The sequence below is a fragment of the Leptosomus discolor genome, chromosome 10, assembly GCF_034619465.1.
Source record: "Leptosomus discolor isolate bLepDis1 chromosome 10, bLepDis1.hap2, whole genome shotgun sequence".
Classification (NCBI taxonomy): domain Eukaryota; kingdom Metazoa; phylum Chordata; class Aves; order Leptosomiformes; family Leptosomidae; genus Leptosomus; species Leptosomus discolor.
This window is the reverse complement of record NC_141400.1, coordinates 24,645,357-24,661,416: the sequence shown is the minus strand read 5'-3', so window position 1 is coordinate 24,661,416 and position 16,060 is coordinate 24,645,357. Positions and strand designations below refer to the sequence as shown.

Genomic DNA, 16,060 nt, shown 5'->3' with positions numbered 1-16,060 from the left:
GGTCAGCCATGGAGAAACGTTTCCCGTTGCACTCACTCCCCGGGGAGCTCGCCAAAGCACGTGGTTTTGGCGCTGGTGACAGCGTTTGCCCGAGGCTCTGTCTGTGCAGCTGGTAACGTCCATGACTGTATTTCCTTTCTAGTTGTGTTGGGATTTAGCTGGGTGATGATCACTGTCCTGTGTATACTGCATTGCCTCCATTTGCTGCATGCGGAGCCTTCCACTCATCCCCCCCGAGCTGTCACTTGCTGGTTCTTCATGGCCAGGGGACTGGGGTGTGAAGGGGGGACAGCGATATGGCAGCTAGGAAGCAACTGCTTTGTAGCAGCGCTCTTCTCATCTCTTGGTTGTGATCCTTAAACGCTAGAATGATTTCTGCTACAACCGCTAAGGGAGGGAGAGATTAACTGTGTCAGAGCTCTGCAGAGAAGGCCAAAAAGAGGAAAAAGATAAGGTGGTGCAAGGCTAGAGGTAAGGGTTTGGATTCAGAGATGCTGGTCCTGACTTCTTTATTGGGTGATGCCAGGCAAAGCCCCTTCCCCTCTCAGCGCCTCTGTTTTCATGGATATAAACCCATTAATTTCACCAAAGTGATGCAACACCTGAACTCATTAGTTTGCTGTAAAGTGCTCTGGGATCGTCTGGTGGAAGGCAGCATAGGGAGCAGAGAGCAGATAGTTTGTTTATCCCTGCAGGTCCAAAAGGGAAGAAAAAGAGCGATGTTAGTAACCTGCAGCTGAGCCGCAGCTGCTTCTCCCCTTCCCAGTGAAGCACTGCAGTGGGTGCTCCTTGATCTGCCTCCCCCGAGCAGCTCTATGGCAGGAAAAGCCAGTTCAGGTGGCTGGTGGATTCCCCACCAGTTGTGGCAGTGGCTTCGAGCCAGGAGGCTCTCTTGAAGGCTGCTGGCTTTCCAAAACCTCTTCTTAACCTCTAAGCGTGGAGCAAAAGTACCTGCCATGGCAGCAAACCACAAGTGCGAATGTGATCCCTGTGGGACCCCGTGGCTCGGGGTCAGCCCCTGCTGAGCGGCTGTGGTTCCTCCCCGAGGGCTTTGCTGCCCCCGCGCTTGGTGACAGTCTCTGCACACGTGGTGCTTATTAAATTGGCCGCTTGGTTTGTCTCTCCCCGGGGCTGCAGGCGGTGTTGCGGGCTGCAGAAGCAGGAGGAGGACGAGAAGGGTTATTGTCTCCAGGAGAGCATGGTGGACCCCACTCTCTGAGAACACCTTTCCCTTCTCTCCCGCCCCTTCCGGCACCAGAGGGCGAAAGTGCCAGGCGACTCCGTGCTTTTCTCCGATGACATCTTCACCATCAAGCCGGCGGTAAGCGATAGCCGAGAACCTCTCTTCCTCCTCCTCCCTGAACGAGGTCACGTGGCAGATCCCCACATCAGCTGCCTTGATGCGCCGAGAGAGACGCCGTCAGGTGTCCGGTGTGGCGGGGAGAGCTTGTTGTAAAAAGCATTTCTGAAGTGTGGCCTCCTGAGAGGCTGCAGGAGCCTGCCTAGAGCTGAGCTCTGCTGCACGGGCTGTAAATTAAGGGCTCTCAGTGTGTGTCCTTACAGTGTTCAGGCGTATCGATGATTATAGGTAAGGGCTCGCCTCACACCTAGTGTGTGGGGATTAACGAAGGCTGTTAGAGCACTGTCTGCTCACATATTGACCTGAGGAATTAAATGGTCCTCTATGGAAAGGAGGCCAAATTTAATCACAGAAATACCAGTCCCTTTGTATAACCTGGACTTGTACCACATCTGAATCTCCCTTCCAGTGTCATCTGTGAGCCTGGACACAAGGTTGACAGGTTTAAACCCACTTTCTGAGTTCTGTTGCACAGAAGTACAGAAAAAATGGCTTTCCTGTTTATGCAAGCAAAACCCCGTGTCCTTCAATCGACCAGAGCCCTGATTCTGAGTCTTTGCATGGTCTGAGACAAAGAATGCCTGCTGTCTGAGCAGCGCAAAATCCCTTCTCATCTCGGACTAAACCCTAGAATAATCCCAACCTCTTCTTCCTTTTAAAATAGGTGAAACTATTTTTTTTCCCAAGTAAGGGGATCGTGTTCTCTCCTTGGTTACTCCTATAGCCCCTCTAAGGCTGAGAGCTGCCAGTGTCAGCACAACTGCAGTTTCACACCGCTGTAGCCTACAGCAGCGTGATGTGACCAAGGGAGCAGCAGTGTCAGAGCAGTAGGAATATTGTGGAGAGCGGGAGCTGATCAGCTGGGCATTAAGAGCATCCTGCACTCTGTCAGAGCTGGTGTTGGCATGTGTCCCCGGGCTCCTGCTTCATTACAGTTGGGCTGTGTCTCCACAAGTAGCTTAACGTGCTCTGGAGCTCCTGAAGTGCAGTCAGGTGAGGTCTAGAAGTCTGGCTGCCCACCGTACTGAGTGCTGGTGCTGCCTGTAACGATGTACAGACATAAAGTGTAGCCTGGCCTCAAGCCTTGAGTGGAAACCTTTCCTACATGGCTGTGTTCATGTTACACAGACGCTCTGGGACTGAATGTAAGTGGGCTACTGCAGGAGTCTCTCCCCTTCTGTCTTGTCCAGCATTCTCAATCTTTTGATTTCCATTTATTCCATTATTTATGAAAGAATCAGTTTTGCATTCAGAGTTTTGCTCGTGTCTGTGTGCCCTCCTGGCATGTGAATGTCTTTACATCAGATGATAGTAAGTATTTTCTCCTCTTTATCAAATGTAAGATCTAAAAACCTGCTGTTACTGACTTCCCCAGCCACCTCTCTGGTGACGGCCCTGTAACTTTTCCCTTGGAGGGACGCCCTTCTTGCAGTGCCATGTAAATCTGCTGGAGAGGCCCCCCAGAGCTGGGACCTTGCTGCCTCAGACCTTCTGGCCAAAAGTGGCTGCTCTCTTCTTCCCACTTGTCACTTGTGATGTCTGGGAGCACCCTATAGAAATCATCAGACCCTTGTAACAAGTGATTGGAGGAAATAATTGCTTCCAGAGGTGAGGAAGCTGGTGGAGGGATAGTCTTGACAATGCTTTCTGGGCAGGGTGGCTTTGCAGGGTTTGTGCAGAAGCTTTACCGTGCGAGTGGACCAGTAGCTGCCAGTATTTTCAGGTGTTGCTGTCTGTAGAAGCTGCAGCAGGTCACTTTGGCCTATATAGGGTTAACTTGCTGGTGAAAGCAATGACAAAAAAGAGGAAGCAGTGATTTTGGAATTACTGTGTGACCATGAACACTTTGAGCAGTATCCAAGCCTGTGGGAAACAAGCTGTTCTGCAACTCTGACTTTCTGAGTGCATCTCAAATTTGATTTAATTTATTTCTGCAAATACACGTGATATGTCAGCAGAAGCAGCCGTGGTAGAAGCCCAGGTGGCTGCCGGAGGACAAAGTCCTTGCTTTTTGCTGCATCCTGCCCAGTACGGCTCAGCTGTAGGTGACATTGCGGACATATGGGAGCTGACTCCTTGGAAATGGAAAGCAGAGGAAAGGGAGGACAAGGATTTGTTACCATTGCACTGACCTTGACAAGTCATCACTGTGCTGTCCTTGCCTGGTAGTGGCTCCTCAGTGCCACGTGTGAACTCTGAGCTGATGGAGGTGGTCTTCAAGATGTCCAGGTTATGAAACTGCTGCTGTTGTTGACCCAGCAGTTGGGCCAGGAAGTAGCTGCGTTGTTTGTTCCTCCAGATCTCCCCCTCAGCTGGGGAACCAAGCTGGACCCTGTCCAAACGAGAGGTTACTGCAGAGCACTTGAGTTTTGGGCAGAAAGCGCCACCTCCAGTGAGAGCTATGGTCCGTCCCACAGCTCGCTGTGGGTGCAGTTACTTATGGAAAGAGGCAGATGTTGGCTTTGGCACTGCCTTTCTCCTAAGTGCCCTGTACAGGATGCGCTTTGGGTGTTATCTCGGTACTTCTGTTGCAAGCTCTCTGTTTTTTTGTCTGCTTTGAGCAGGGATTTCCTTTCCATGGATCACCTTCCCCCTCTGCAAAACGAAGTAGGTGATTTGGCCAACAGTTGGTGGTGCCTAGCTTTTCAAGACCAGCTTTTCCTTACTCAGGCTGGCGAAGATCTAGCAGATTCTCCTTGTTTAGGGGCTGAGGGAGGGGAAGTAGGTTCTGTGTCTCTTTACGACTGGGCTCTTGCACAGAGATCACTTCCATAGCTGTGAGTCATGGTGTGCCGTCCCCTCCTGTGTCATGTTGCTTTCTGCTGTAGCAAAGCCAGGGTACAGCAGCTGGAGTGCTTGTGCTTTGTCATTGTACATCTAGCTTGTGTATGTTGGGACCTCCTTGGAGAAACTGGGGCTAACGGTGCTGCCCAGCCACCGAGGACCTCCTGGAAGGTCGTGGCTGCCCTGAGAGGAGCCCTGGAAGTAACATAGAGGCCTGGATGGACTCTGTGGTGGATGAAAGCCTCGCTATGCCTCTATTCCTGTGTGCTGGGAAATGGGGAAGTAGAATTTACTGAAACACTTTGTCTCCCTGTGCACGCTCATGGCTGCAGTCAGAACTGTTGCTGTGCGAGTCACGTTAGGGGCTCAGGCACGCAGCATATCGGTCTGTCTGGCTGCCAGAGCTTAGGGGGGAGCAGGTAGGTTTGCCATCCTGGTCCTGTTCACCCAAAGCTCAGTTGGTGGCAACCAGAGCAGGACGGGATGTGAGTGCAGCTTGTAGGAAGACAGAGCTGTCACAAGCATCAAGCACGGGCTGTTTCTGACCTCCCGCTCCTGCCCTGCCTTCTGGCTCTGCACCACCTTCCTAGGTCCTCTGCCCTCTCAACTCCGTCCTGGTCCCTGCCTCTGTGCTCTGTGGTTGTTACCCCTCTGGTTTGGAGCACAGTAAGATCCCAGGGTCGGTTATATTTCTGTCACGGATGTGCTGGCCTTGGAGTTCATCAAATCCCAGTCAGCTAAACTTGCTCAGCTAGCAAAGTACGCTGTGGTTAGCAGAGACATATTCATCAGGCCAATGGCTCTTTTTAATTTTCTTCCTTTCCCCTTAGCTTCTTTTTTGCTTACAAATTGTATGACACTTGCTTCCATTACTGGGAGATGTATTGCCTCTGTCAGCCTCTGAGGAATAACCAAACTGCCCCAAAGTGTCCCCAGGGCCAATATATCTGATTGCGGCCCATAAAATAGACCAGCGAGTACCATCAGCTTGTGATCCAGCAGAAGCCAGCAGCCAAACAGTGCTTTGTCAGCTAGTTGACCTGAAAGACTGATGCTGCTGTGTTAAGCTCAAAGAAGATTTTCTGGCCTCAGTGGAAGGCAGGATGCTCTCAGTTTCCCAGGAATGATTTGGCTCCGAGTCCTCATTCTTGCTCCTATGAACTCTGCTTTAGAGAAGGCAGCGTTGTGCTAAATGACAGCATGGTCTAAAATCTGACTCTGCTTTTTCAGGTAGAACCCGACGTCTTGCAAGAAATAACACAGTCCCAGCAAACTGGGTGCTCAGTTGGTGGTACGCATCATCTGTCTGACAGCCAGCGCAAAATCTAAGCTGCCTGCCCCTGGTCATCTGGCTGGGCACAGCCCTCGTAAGCCTGATGGCAGAACTGCAGTCGAATCCCGGCATCAGTTTTCACCCTCAGCCTTGTTGGTCCTGTCCTGTCTCGTTCAAATCCCTTCTCCCCAGTTTGCTGTCTACAGAGCCAATGGAGACTTTCCCTTGGAGGGATCTGGGTGGCTGTTCTGAAATTGGGCTCTTTCCACTCCCACTTGTTGCTGAACGTCCCTCCCTTTTACTGCACCCCTGTGTTTGGGTTTAAGGCTCAGGACGTGCTCTCCTCCCCTGCCTTATGGCCCTCTCTGAGATGAAGACCTCGAGCATCATCACTGCTCTCAGCATGTCATTAATGTCCTTCCTGAGCATGTCAGCAGCGAGTGTTTGTGCAGCGGGTGGTGCTGGTGAGCCCGGCAAGGCGCTGTTTGCTGGGCAGGAGCTGCAGGAGGGCTGTCTGCAGCTCTCTGGGCAGAGGGCCACAGCAGCTGGGGGTCAGGCAGCACCGCTGGGCAGCTCAGCCCCTGCAGCACCCTTTGAGGAGGGGCGCAGAACGCTGGTGAGGGGAGCTGTGTGTTCAGCTGCAGCCGCCAGGCTTGAAGCAAAGGCAAGCAGCTGCCTAGTGCCTCCCCCCTCCCCAGGGGTGCTCTGCCCAGGGTGAGACCCCCAAATTCAGTCTGTTAAACACACAGCGAGCGGCTGGTTGACGAGCACTGCTGAGGTGTTCGGCTCTCATCAGCCAAGCCAGGGAAAAATCCATCATCTGAGTGTTTCTTGTCAGCGACTCGGCTTCGGCAAGCTCCAGGCGTTGTAGCAGGGCTTCTGTTGTTCAGAGCCCCCCAAATGCTTTTGTTCCTGTAAATCCAAGATAACTCTCTGGTTGCTTGTGAGCCCGTGCAGCGTCCCTACGGACCGAGGGAGCTGATCCCTGGCGTGCTGACTGAGGCTTGCAGGGTGATGTCCCCAGTTTGCTTCCTCAAGCCAGTGTGTTGTCACACTGTAAGGCTTCATCTTCATCCGGTTGCTTGCTGGATAGAAACACGAAGTGCGCTTGAGCTGGCAAATGTGTTTGCTCTGGGTTTTGAGAAGAATCCAAGTGACTTTTTTCTCTCAGACTTCTCTTTTCTTGTTATTGGTTTGTTGGCGTTTGAAACAGTTTTCTCTGCCTGTTCTTCCCTCTGTTGTGTTGACTCTGAGCAGGCTGTGCATTAGGGAGTTATTTGCAGCTGCAGCCCGATAACTCCCCATGTCATTGCTCTCTAATTTGTGGGGGGGCTGTCCTTTGAGCTGTGAGTGCTAAGTCAATGGGAAGTATTACAGTTATTTAATATTGATGCTGCAGGAGTGCCGGAGGCTCCAGTCAGTTCAAGACTCTTCTGGACAAAGCACTGAGGATACCCAGCAGCCAGCAGAATCAAAGCCTCACCTTGTTGATAGAAAAATAACTCTTTTTTTTGTCTCCTTCTATAAACTAGATTTTTCATTCCATGTAGGATATAGTTTTCAGAGGTTCCTGTATTTATGTCAACAAATGCACAAAGAAGCATTTGTATAGCGAGGGGTTGAGGGGATGTAAGCAGTGTCTTTGTTTAAACGAGTTGTAAGATGTAAGAAAGAGCCTTTGGAAACCAGAGATGCCCCTGAAAACGTGTGACAAGGCTCCCTGGGACTGAGCGCCCATGCCAAGACTCTTTGGGAGAGAAGCAGAGAGGGAAGACCCCAAGGAAGCAGCAAACAGTTGCAGACACACTGGCAGCACGGCCCAGACTTAAATCCCAAAGGACTGAAGAAAAAGGGCTTGTTGGTTGAAGGAGGTGTGGAGCTGTAAGCAAATCCCAACTCTTGTTGTTCAGGGAAACAGGAATGTATCTGACTCTCCACTCCTTTCCCAGATCATTCATCAGCTGGAAGAGCCTGTGTGCTGGCTGACAGCTCACAGCTCGGGGCAGAAGCAGCCATCAGCGGCAAGGAGTCTGTTCTTCACTGATCCCCAGGCAGGAGGGCTTGTTCTGCTGGGTGCTGAGTGCCCCGGCTCACTGGAGTGCACTGTGTACTTAAATACAAGTGTAGGTGAAGGGTATGAGGCAGCAGCTTCACAACTAAGAATGAAAAAATCCTTTTGATTTGCTAAATCTTTTCTGATCTGAGTAAAAGTGTTTAGGTAGCCATGGTGATAGGGGTATAAGGGAAGGTTTGGAGGAGAGAGGTACCTTTTCCTTAGACTGGCTGGTACCTCTGAAGAAATCCTGCTTGATTTGCTGGAGCATGAGGCAGTTTGGTTGCTGCTTTGTGGCCCTGACTTAACAAAATGCCTCTGCCAGGTGTCAGTAAAGGTAAGGGGCCTAGAAAGTTTTTTGCAGTTGCTTCTAAACTCTCTTTTGTTGATAAGTGTTACTTGTTCTTCGTCGGTGCTCTAAATAAAGGGTACAGGGCTGTGACTGAAAACAAGAAATGTAATGTTTGAAGATAAATGGTTTGCTGTCTCCTTCTGTTTTAGGAGGGAGGGATCTGGCCAAATTCTTCGGCTGAAATTAAAGTCATCTTTAAACCCCGAGAAGCCAGAGTCTATCAACAAGTGGTCTACTGCAACATCTCAGGTACGGCTCCTCTGTCTCCTGCTGCCCACAGGGAAGGTGAAGCACAAATGGTCTTCCAGCCCCCTCGGTGTAGGGCCAGGAAGGGTCCGTGGTCAGCAGGGCAGGGCTGGCACGTGCCCGCTGTCCCTGTGGTTTCCACGTGGTCTCCTGTCCAAGGCCCTCAGGATGCCTGGCTGCAGGCTTGGATCACTGCTCCCAGAAGAGTCCAAGCAGCGAAGGGATAGGTTTCCATGCCAGGGGTTTGTCAGCATGTGCTTGGCTGCGAGGGGTCTGCAAAGGCCAAAAAACTACGGAGCAAAACAGCTTGAGTGGACGAGCACCAAGTCCCTGTAGACCATTTCCCTCCAAGATGAGTCTTTATTCCACGTATGCGTCGTCAGACTGCTGAGGTGGTAGAAGCTGAGTTACATATGTGCTCCCAGACCCTGGATCACCTCCCGCTGCCCAGACACAGCCAGACCTTGGGTGGCTGAGCCCTGCTGAGTGCGGGCCATCTGTGGAAGGACCACTTCTGGCCAGCATGTGCTTCTCTCCCTGCATGGGAATTGTCACCTTGTGGCTCCGAGTCGATGGCACGTCTGGGCACCGTTGCACAGGGCTTGCTGCACCCAGCAGGGTGAATGCTGTCCCTGGACATCAGAGTCGGAGCAGTCTGCTAGACAGGCTTTGTGCTCATCCTTTCTTACCGAAGTGCTGCCAAGGCTTTGTCTGGGAGCAGTTATCATTGACCCGCCTGAGTGACACCATTTTTGCCCTTCCAGAGGGGATGGCTTTGCTGTGCTAGCACGAGGCAGGGAACGCTTGCAGCAGGCTGCGTGGTTCGGGTTGCCTTGTCCTTCCTCCCCCTCTCTGCATGGTGCTGCTTAAGGTGTTTTTCACAAGTGGGAAATGGCTGTCGGATTTCTGTCCCGGGAACGTTATGGTTTTCCCCATCTAAGAGGAAGAGGTGCCAGGCCTGGGGTCCTCCAGCAGCCAGGCTGCTGTTCTGGAGGGTGCTGCTATCACTAACCCAGCCACTTTGCTGCTCTCCTTACTGCTCTAAGCTACCGGGTACAGACGTCATGAAACAGCTTTTTATTTACACAGTAACTGCGCAGGGTTTAGTTGGCAAATGCCACCTCCAGTAATGACCCAGGGCTTGGGTTAACAAACTGTCTTCCTGCCCAGCATCTGCAGTTAATGCTGGGGGAGGAAAGGATTGATTTAAGAAGCTGCTCCCAAGGGATTCCTCACTCAGTGCTGTGCTCCTGGCTCTGGGATTTTTGCTCTGGCGATGAGGATGTCCATGGCTTTGCTGCAGGGATCTCCAGGGCTTGTGCCAGGAGAGCTTTGTTTTGTTGCAGAGAAATAGGAGAACTACTTGCATGCAAGCCTTGAGCGGGTCTGGGAGTTCTAGGAAACAGAGCTGGGCAAATGAGCCGTGTTTAGAAAGAGGAGCCTGCTCTTGAAAGACCCTGATGGGCCCTTGGGAGAGCTTAACTCTTCTGCTGGCTCCATGGAAGAGGACCTCAAGGAAGTGTGTGCCCCTTGCTGGGAGTATTTGGAAGCCTTGCCCCAGGGCAGAACTGAATGGTGCAGCTGGATCTCATGCCCTACTGGAAAGGGGTTTTGCTGGCCTCCACTTTTTTGGCAGGTGCCTCCATAGATTGATCAGCAGATGCTTCTGGGCGAGGTGATTTACGGAACTGACCAGCACTGTGCAACTTGCCAAGCTGGCAGATGAGAAGTGGTTTGAAATAGTTAAGCTCAAAATGAACTTCTTAGTTCTTCCTGCAAATAAAGCCAGGGCTCTTGAGTGTTGGAAGGGAGCACACGGTGGGGGCCTCAGAGACCTAAAATTCTTTCCTTTTTTTAGGTTTTTCTGCATATCAAAATGTATTGGGTTGCCTCTGATTTTTTCCAAAACCCACTTCTAAGCCACTCTTGCAGGGAGAAGCAAAATCCCAAATGATGATCACCCCTTAACCTTGTGATGTCCTGCATCATGTAAAACTGTGGATCTCTGCTTATTGACGTGGTCAGATGAGAATCACGTTCAAAACCAGTCACAGAGTACAGGGACATGCTGTGGACGAGCAACCAAGCGTCAGAAAATAGCAGAAGTTAAGGAGTTTGGCAACCAAGTCCTGTGCTGTTGGACCACCTACATGCCTGTGCATTTGAAAGCAAGGTGGCAGTGCCAAACTGTACACCCTGTGTGATGTACCAAGGTGTTACTCCTGCTGAGATCCAAAATCTTCCTCCACAGTACCAGGTGCGGTTTTGGGATTGAGGATGAGGAGGCTGTAGCCCTCCATGCCCTTGGTCTGTGTGCTCTGGGGCATGTTGTGGTGGGAGCATCACAGGGCCACAGCCCAGCTGTACCCAGGCCTTGGGCGAAGGCTGGATGCTCCTGAACGCCCCAGCTCCTAGCAAAGAGGGGGACATACTCTCTCTTTTTTTTCCTCTCAGCTCTCCTGAATGCTGCCTGTAGTTTAGCCTGCTCCTCCTCCTTTGGGAAGAGCCCTCTCGGAGCTTCACCGGCTCTGGGATTTCCTAAAGTTTCAAGTTCAGCGTAGGGGTAGAAGAAAGGATGGTTTCCATGGACCTTCAGGAGAGGGTGGGGACCACCTGCAGAAGGGAAAGGACTGCCACTGATTTTTCCAATCACAGTGGCCATGGGACGTGTCTCAGCGTGATTGTGGACAAAAGCTTGTCACTTGGAAATCTTTGCCATTTCCTAAGAGCTTTGGTGGTTTAGACATAGTTTGTAATGGAAGGTAAGCCACACATGATGCAAGATGGAGAAATCTTGTGACAGTGAGCACCCAATACTGCCTTTCTTATGGTGTCTGTGAGACGGAAATACACAGCCCTCCAGTTAACACCTGAGCTGTGAGCTCTCATCTCTGCTGTCAGCTGGGCGTTGGCTGGATCCACTTGAATGCTGAATTCAACAAGACCTCCCTAGCTCTTCCTTTCTGGCTTTGGACGTTATCAAACATCCTCATCCCATGGCAGCAAGATCAGAAAGTCAGCAATCATTGAAAAGGTTTTTCCAGGAGAGTGTTTTTTTTTTTTCAAGTTGTGATCTAGTCACTGTGGTGTCACGCCTGGGCTGCTCCCTGCAGTAAGTCATTGTGGACATTCTTGGATAACTATACAGAAGATTTTTTAGAAGCAACCTTCAATCCCTAATCTTTAATAAATGGTCAGCATCGCCCAGAAGGGGCTTGAAGGAAGGAGGAATATTTTTGCACAAAAGCTACAGTGAAGGTTATATAGAACTTCTGGGGCTTCTTCTCCTCCTTGTGCTACTCATTTTCCATGCAGAGTAGAATGGGATGGCAGAGAGACCCAAGCTGTATTTTGAGCTAGGATTTGGGCACTTTGGGCTGCTTCAGTGGTTCAAAACAGCCTTCAGATGGAAAGATCTTGCACTACGTCACCTTGGCAGATGTACAGAAGAAAATTAGCATCTTGGGAGTTTAGCTGGACGCCTTGCGGTCTCAGTTACCTTTGCCACAAAGGGATGTGTGTATTAGCAGTACATTTCTGGCTTCTCTGATCTCAGTAGTGAGGAGGCTGGTTTTCCATGACTGCTCAGGGTGCTCCAGGTAAGGTGTCTTCACAAAGCTGAGCTCTTGGTATCATGGTGGGAATAGGTGAGTGCTTCACCTCCCTGGAGATCACAGAGCCCTGTGTTGTTTAGGTGCTGCTGCAGGAGGTGAGCCCTGGGGCACCCAGGTGTGGAGCTGTATGTTGGGCCCAGGTGGTGGCTGGGATGTTCTGCCTGCTCTAGGCAGCACCGCTAGCAGGAGCTTCGCCTTGCTGGGGCTCGTCCTTCTTGGCTTCTGTGCTGTCATCTTCGACTGGCTCAGAACAGATGGCATATTTTTATCTTCAGCTCTGTTTGGTGAGCTTTGTGCCTTCGCTGACTGGATTTCAAACCTCATCTAAGCCCATGGGAAGAAATTCAGGGATCATGTTTTAAACTCAGCATTGCCTTTTTGGGGTGCAAACTGGTGGCTAAATTAAAAACCAGCCGAAGGGGTCGGTTAGAAACTAGAAACCGGCCTCAAGGAATATCTCCTGAGAGAAGGGTCCCCTATCTTCTCCTGCAACATCTAGAGCTGGTCCCATCCAGCCTGGAGTCAGGGACTGGCGTTGAGGCAGCCTGGAAAATCCAGGATAACAGAGGGAATTCTCATACTGAAATAGAAGTCTCTTCCTAGGCCGCGAGACGAGGCTGCCCCTGCGTGTCAAAGGGGAAGGCGTCGGGCCCCAGCTCCGCTTCAACTTGGACCAGCTGGGCATCGGGGAGGTTTTTGTTGGATCAGCCCAGAGCTACGAGGTGAGCAGCAGGGGTCTGCAGGGGTTTGGCTGCATCCCGATGGCTCCCGGGGCAGCAGTGAGCCTCGTGGACCTGTGGGATTTCTGGCAACTCAGGCAGCTGTGAGCAGGGAATATTTGACATATTAGTCGAATTTGGGGCATTTCACAGAATCTGGATACTTTTGATGGGGTCTGAAAGGTGTGCATGTTGTTTGTGAAGCCCTAATCCCTGCTTTTTGGCAACCTGCCTTTGAAATGAGCTGAGAGGTTTCATGCAAAAAAACCCCACCCACTTTAAAGCCCCTTGACCCATGAAAGCAGCAGTGGGTCAAACAGGTAAGTGTTCAGAGGCTTTTGGTTCAGCCCTAGATTCACTGCACCTTTATACTCTGGCTGTTAAAAAGCAGCTGGAACAAATTTACTGTGTTTGAACTCAAGTCTGTGCAAATGCTTTTGGGTGAAGTGCCTCCTCCTGATTCCTAGCAGTCGGAGGAAAGCCATCAGCCTCCTGGCTCAGAGCTGTCCCTTGCCGACCAGTCTCTCACCACACTTCAGACTTGGTGCATCTCTGGCTCTAAAAAGAACAAAGCAATTCTGGAAATGAAGCAAAGGAACTTTCTGCATGTTTGCCTCCCTACCAATGGTGTCAAGTTTTCTGCCAAAAATAAAAAAGAAAAAGATAGAGCAGCCAAAAGAGGTAGAAAATGAGGCGATACATCATGCCAGACACTCTCAAAAGCTTGACCAAGGCAAGGAAGGACACATTAAGGTGTTTTCTTACCAAAATATTGTGCACTCTATGCATTTGTAATGCTGACACTTCATTGATTCTCTCTCTATCAATTCATTATTTTCATTACTTGAGAAAATGTGACTAAGTAGTGATACCGTTAGTGCTGTCCTAAGCAGCCAGGCTGGAGGTAAACCTCAGCTCAGCGTAGGATCCCTAAGTGCGGTTTGTAACTGAGGTGTAGAACATGTGAGAGGAGAGAGTGGTTTTCGAGTTACCATTGCGGAGTTTGAGTGACATGAAATCCAAAGCAGAGAGATAAGTCTGTGGAAGTGGCAGGATTTCACTATGCAAAACTTTGCAGCCTACCCAAAGCAGAGCTACTTGTTTGAGGTAGTGGATCTCTCAAGAGTTCAACAAAAGAGGTCTTGGGTCCAAATTTGGATTTTCTTCTAAATAATGGTGAATTTGTAAATGATTGCTGTGAATATTTAGGACAGAGAAATTCTTTAGAATAGGCAGAGCTGCCATGCACCTCACTCTCATCCTTTCTTGACATGTCTGGTTGAGCAAAGACTAAGAAACTATCACATTAAAGAAAAAAAAAAATAAACCCGAATTATGTACCATAGCAGAGTTGGGGTGTGCTTCTGAAGTTATAGTGCTGTCCTGAGGTGTCTTCTACATGCCATCAACTTGTTGGCTGCAGTGGAAGCTGAACATGTTATGCCCTTGGCAGGATCAGACTCCTCTGGAGCAGGAGCAGTTGTGTGGTGATTCCCTGGTAATGCTGCAACCGCCCTCCCGTGCTCTTAGGGACGGGTCTGAATGAACCCGGTGATGCTGAGCAGCTCCTCTGCACTGCAGCTGCGAGGGGACTGCTCTGCGTCAGTGGAACGACCCCAGGGTGACTGTTTGTGTGGAGTCATCGCCGCTTTGTGTGAAAAAACCCCAAGGCAGAACTCGGCCTGCTCTGCTGTATTTTCTTTGCCTTCTGCCAAGCAGCAGCCCATGGCAGCCTCTGCCTTGTGCAGCTGGTCGCTGTTTAAGCAGAAAACAAGTCAGCCTTCTGGGAGAAAGGCAGATTCCTTACGTGTGCCCCCTTGGCTTTCTGGCTGCTGCAGGCAATCCTGTTTTAACAAAGGACCCATCGGCGCTTCCTTCAGCTTGGTCCCTCTGGCTACAGCTCTGGGCTCCTGCTTCACCTTCTTGCCCTGGGAGGGCACCGTTTTGCCAGACGGGCTCCAGGTCATCCAGATCTCCTTCAGCTCCACCATCCTGGGACAGTTCATGGAAGAATTCAGGTTCGGTGTGGATGGATGCCCTGAGCCTGTGACCTTGACTATCAGGTGAGGAGGGTTATAGGAGCTCGGTGGGCACCTCTGCAGCTATCTCTGGGTAACCATCTCCCTCCTACCTCATTGTCTGATGGAGCAGAGAGAAAAGGTGGTGTCTAAGGTCCGAGTCTTGGCTCTGACCCTAGCGTCCCCACACCAAGAGCCAAGGCTGTTGAACCGTGACTCAGTTTGAACCTTGCAATCGCAGCAGCAAATGCAGTGTAATTGTGAGAGGAGATCATAGCCTGGTCTGGGTTGGAAGGGACCTTTAACAGTCGTCTAGTCCAACCTCCCTGCAGCGGGCAGGGACATCTTTAGCTGGATCAGGTTGCTCAGAGCCCCATCCAACCTGACCTTGAACGTTTCCAGGGATGGGGTTTCTGCCACCTCTCTGGGCAGCCTGTGCCAGTGTTTCACCACCCTCAGTGTAAAAAATGTCTTCCTTATAACCAGTCTAAATCTGCCCTCTTTCAGTTTAAAACTGTTACCCCTTGTCCTGTCACTACAGACAGTGCTAAAAAGTCTGTGCCCGTCTTTCTTAGAAGCCCCCTCGCAGTACCAAAAGGCCGCACTAAGGTCATCTCGGAGCCTTCTCTTCTCCAGGCTGAACAACCCCAAGTCTCTCAGCCTGGCCTCATAGGAGAGGTGTTCCAGCCCCCTGATCATTTTTGTGGCCTCCTCTGGACTTGCTCCAACAGGTCCATGTCTCTCCTGTGCTGAGGACTCCAGAGCTGGATGCAGCAGTGTAGGTGGGGTCTCACCAGCGTGAGGTAGAGGGGAAGAATCGCCTCCCTCGACCCACTGGCCAGCTATGACCGTGCTTCCTGTGCTCGCAAGACCCGGTTTAACTTTCGAAGTCTTGGGTTCCTCTGGGAAGCAGCTTTGCCTCCATGGTTGAGCCAGGGTGGCTCTGACTTTCCAGGACACTGTTTGCACAGAATTTGGCAGCAGCAGGTTCCTCTTGTGACCCTTTGATATCTCTGTGTGAGGACCCTGGGGCTTTAAGTGACCACTCATGCTGGAAAAAAGTTTGAGTGGAGGCTGTAGAGGAAAGGCTGCCCAGCCTGGGTACCCAGGAGCTGGGGTGACTCCTTCTTACAGGTAGCTCATTCCCCCTTGGGCCACGGCAGACAATGTGATGACTTTGGGCAGTAGATGGTCTGGGATGTCCCACCTGAACACACAGCAAGACCAACGGGGCTTTGGAGATGAGCCAGCCTGGGTGATTCTGCAGCCATAAGCAGTGTTTTTTAAATCCTCTGTTAATAATCCCTACACAGTGGGTAGCAGCAGCCTCAACATCATCTGCTGATGTGTTGGGACAAGCTGTCCTCCTGGCTCTTGTGCAGCGAGTGCTACGGTACCTCCTTCCTGCAGCCAGAAGAGCGCTGATGCAGGAGATGGGGAGCTCTGCAGCAAGTACTGTCACAAGGGCTTGGGCATCATCCCATGGGCTGGTGCTGTTGCAAAAGAGAATCTTCACCGAGCAAAAGGGAGAGGGGAAAAAAACCCAACCAACTGGTGACAGGAGAGGTAGAGCTCACTTCTTAGGACCACAGCAGCATGTGAACTTGTCCCAACTGGGCTGGTGGGATATCGTGGTGTAGG

The 16,060-nt window shown here is 51.0% G+C and overlaps 1 pseudogene; it reads left to right on the top strand.

Annotated features, from left to right (window-relative positions):
* The window catches only part of LOC147414817 (axonemal central pair apparatus protein HYDIN-like), a 65,952-nt pseudogene that overhangs the window by 23,875 nt on the left and 26,017 nt on the right, over positions 1-16,060 (top strand).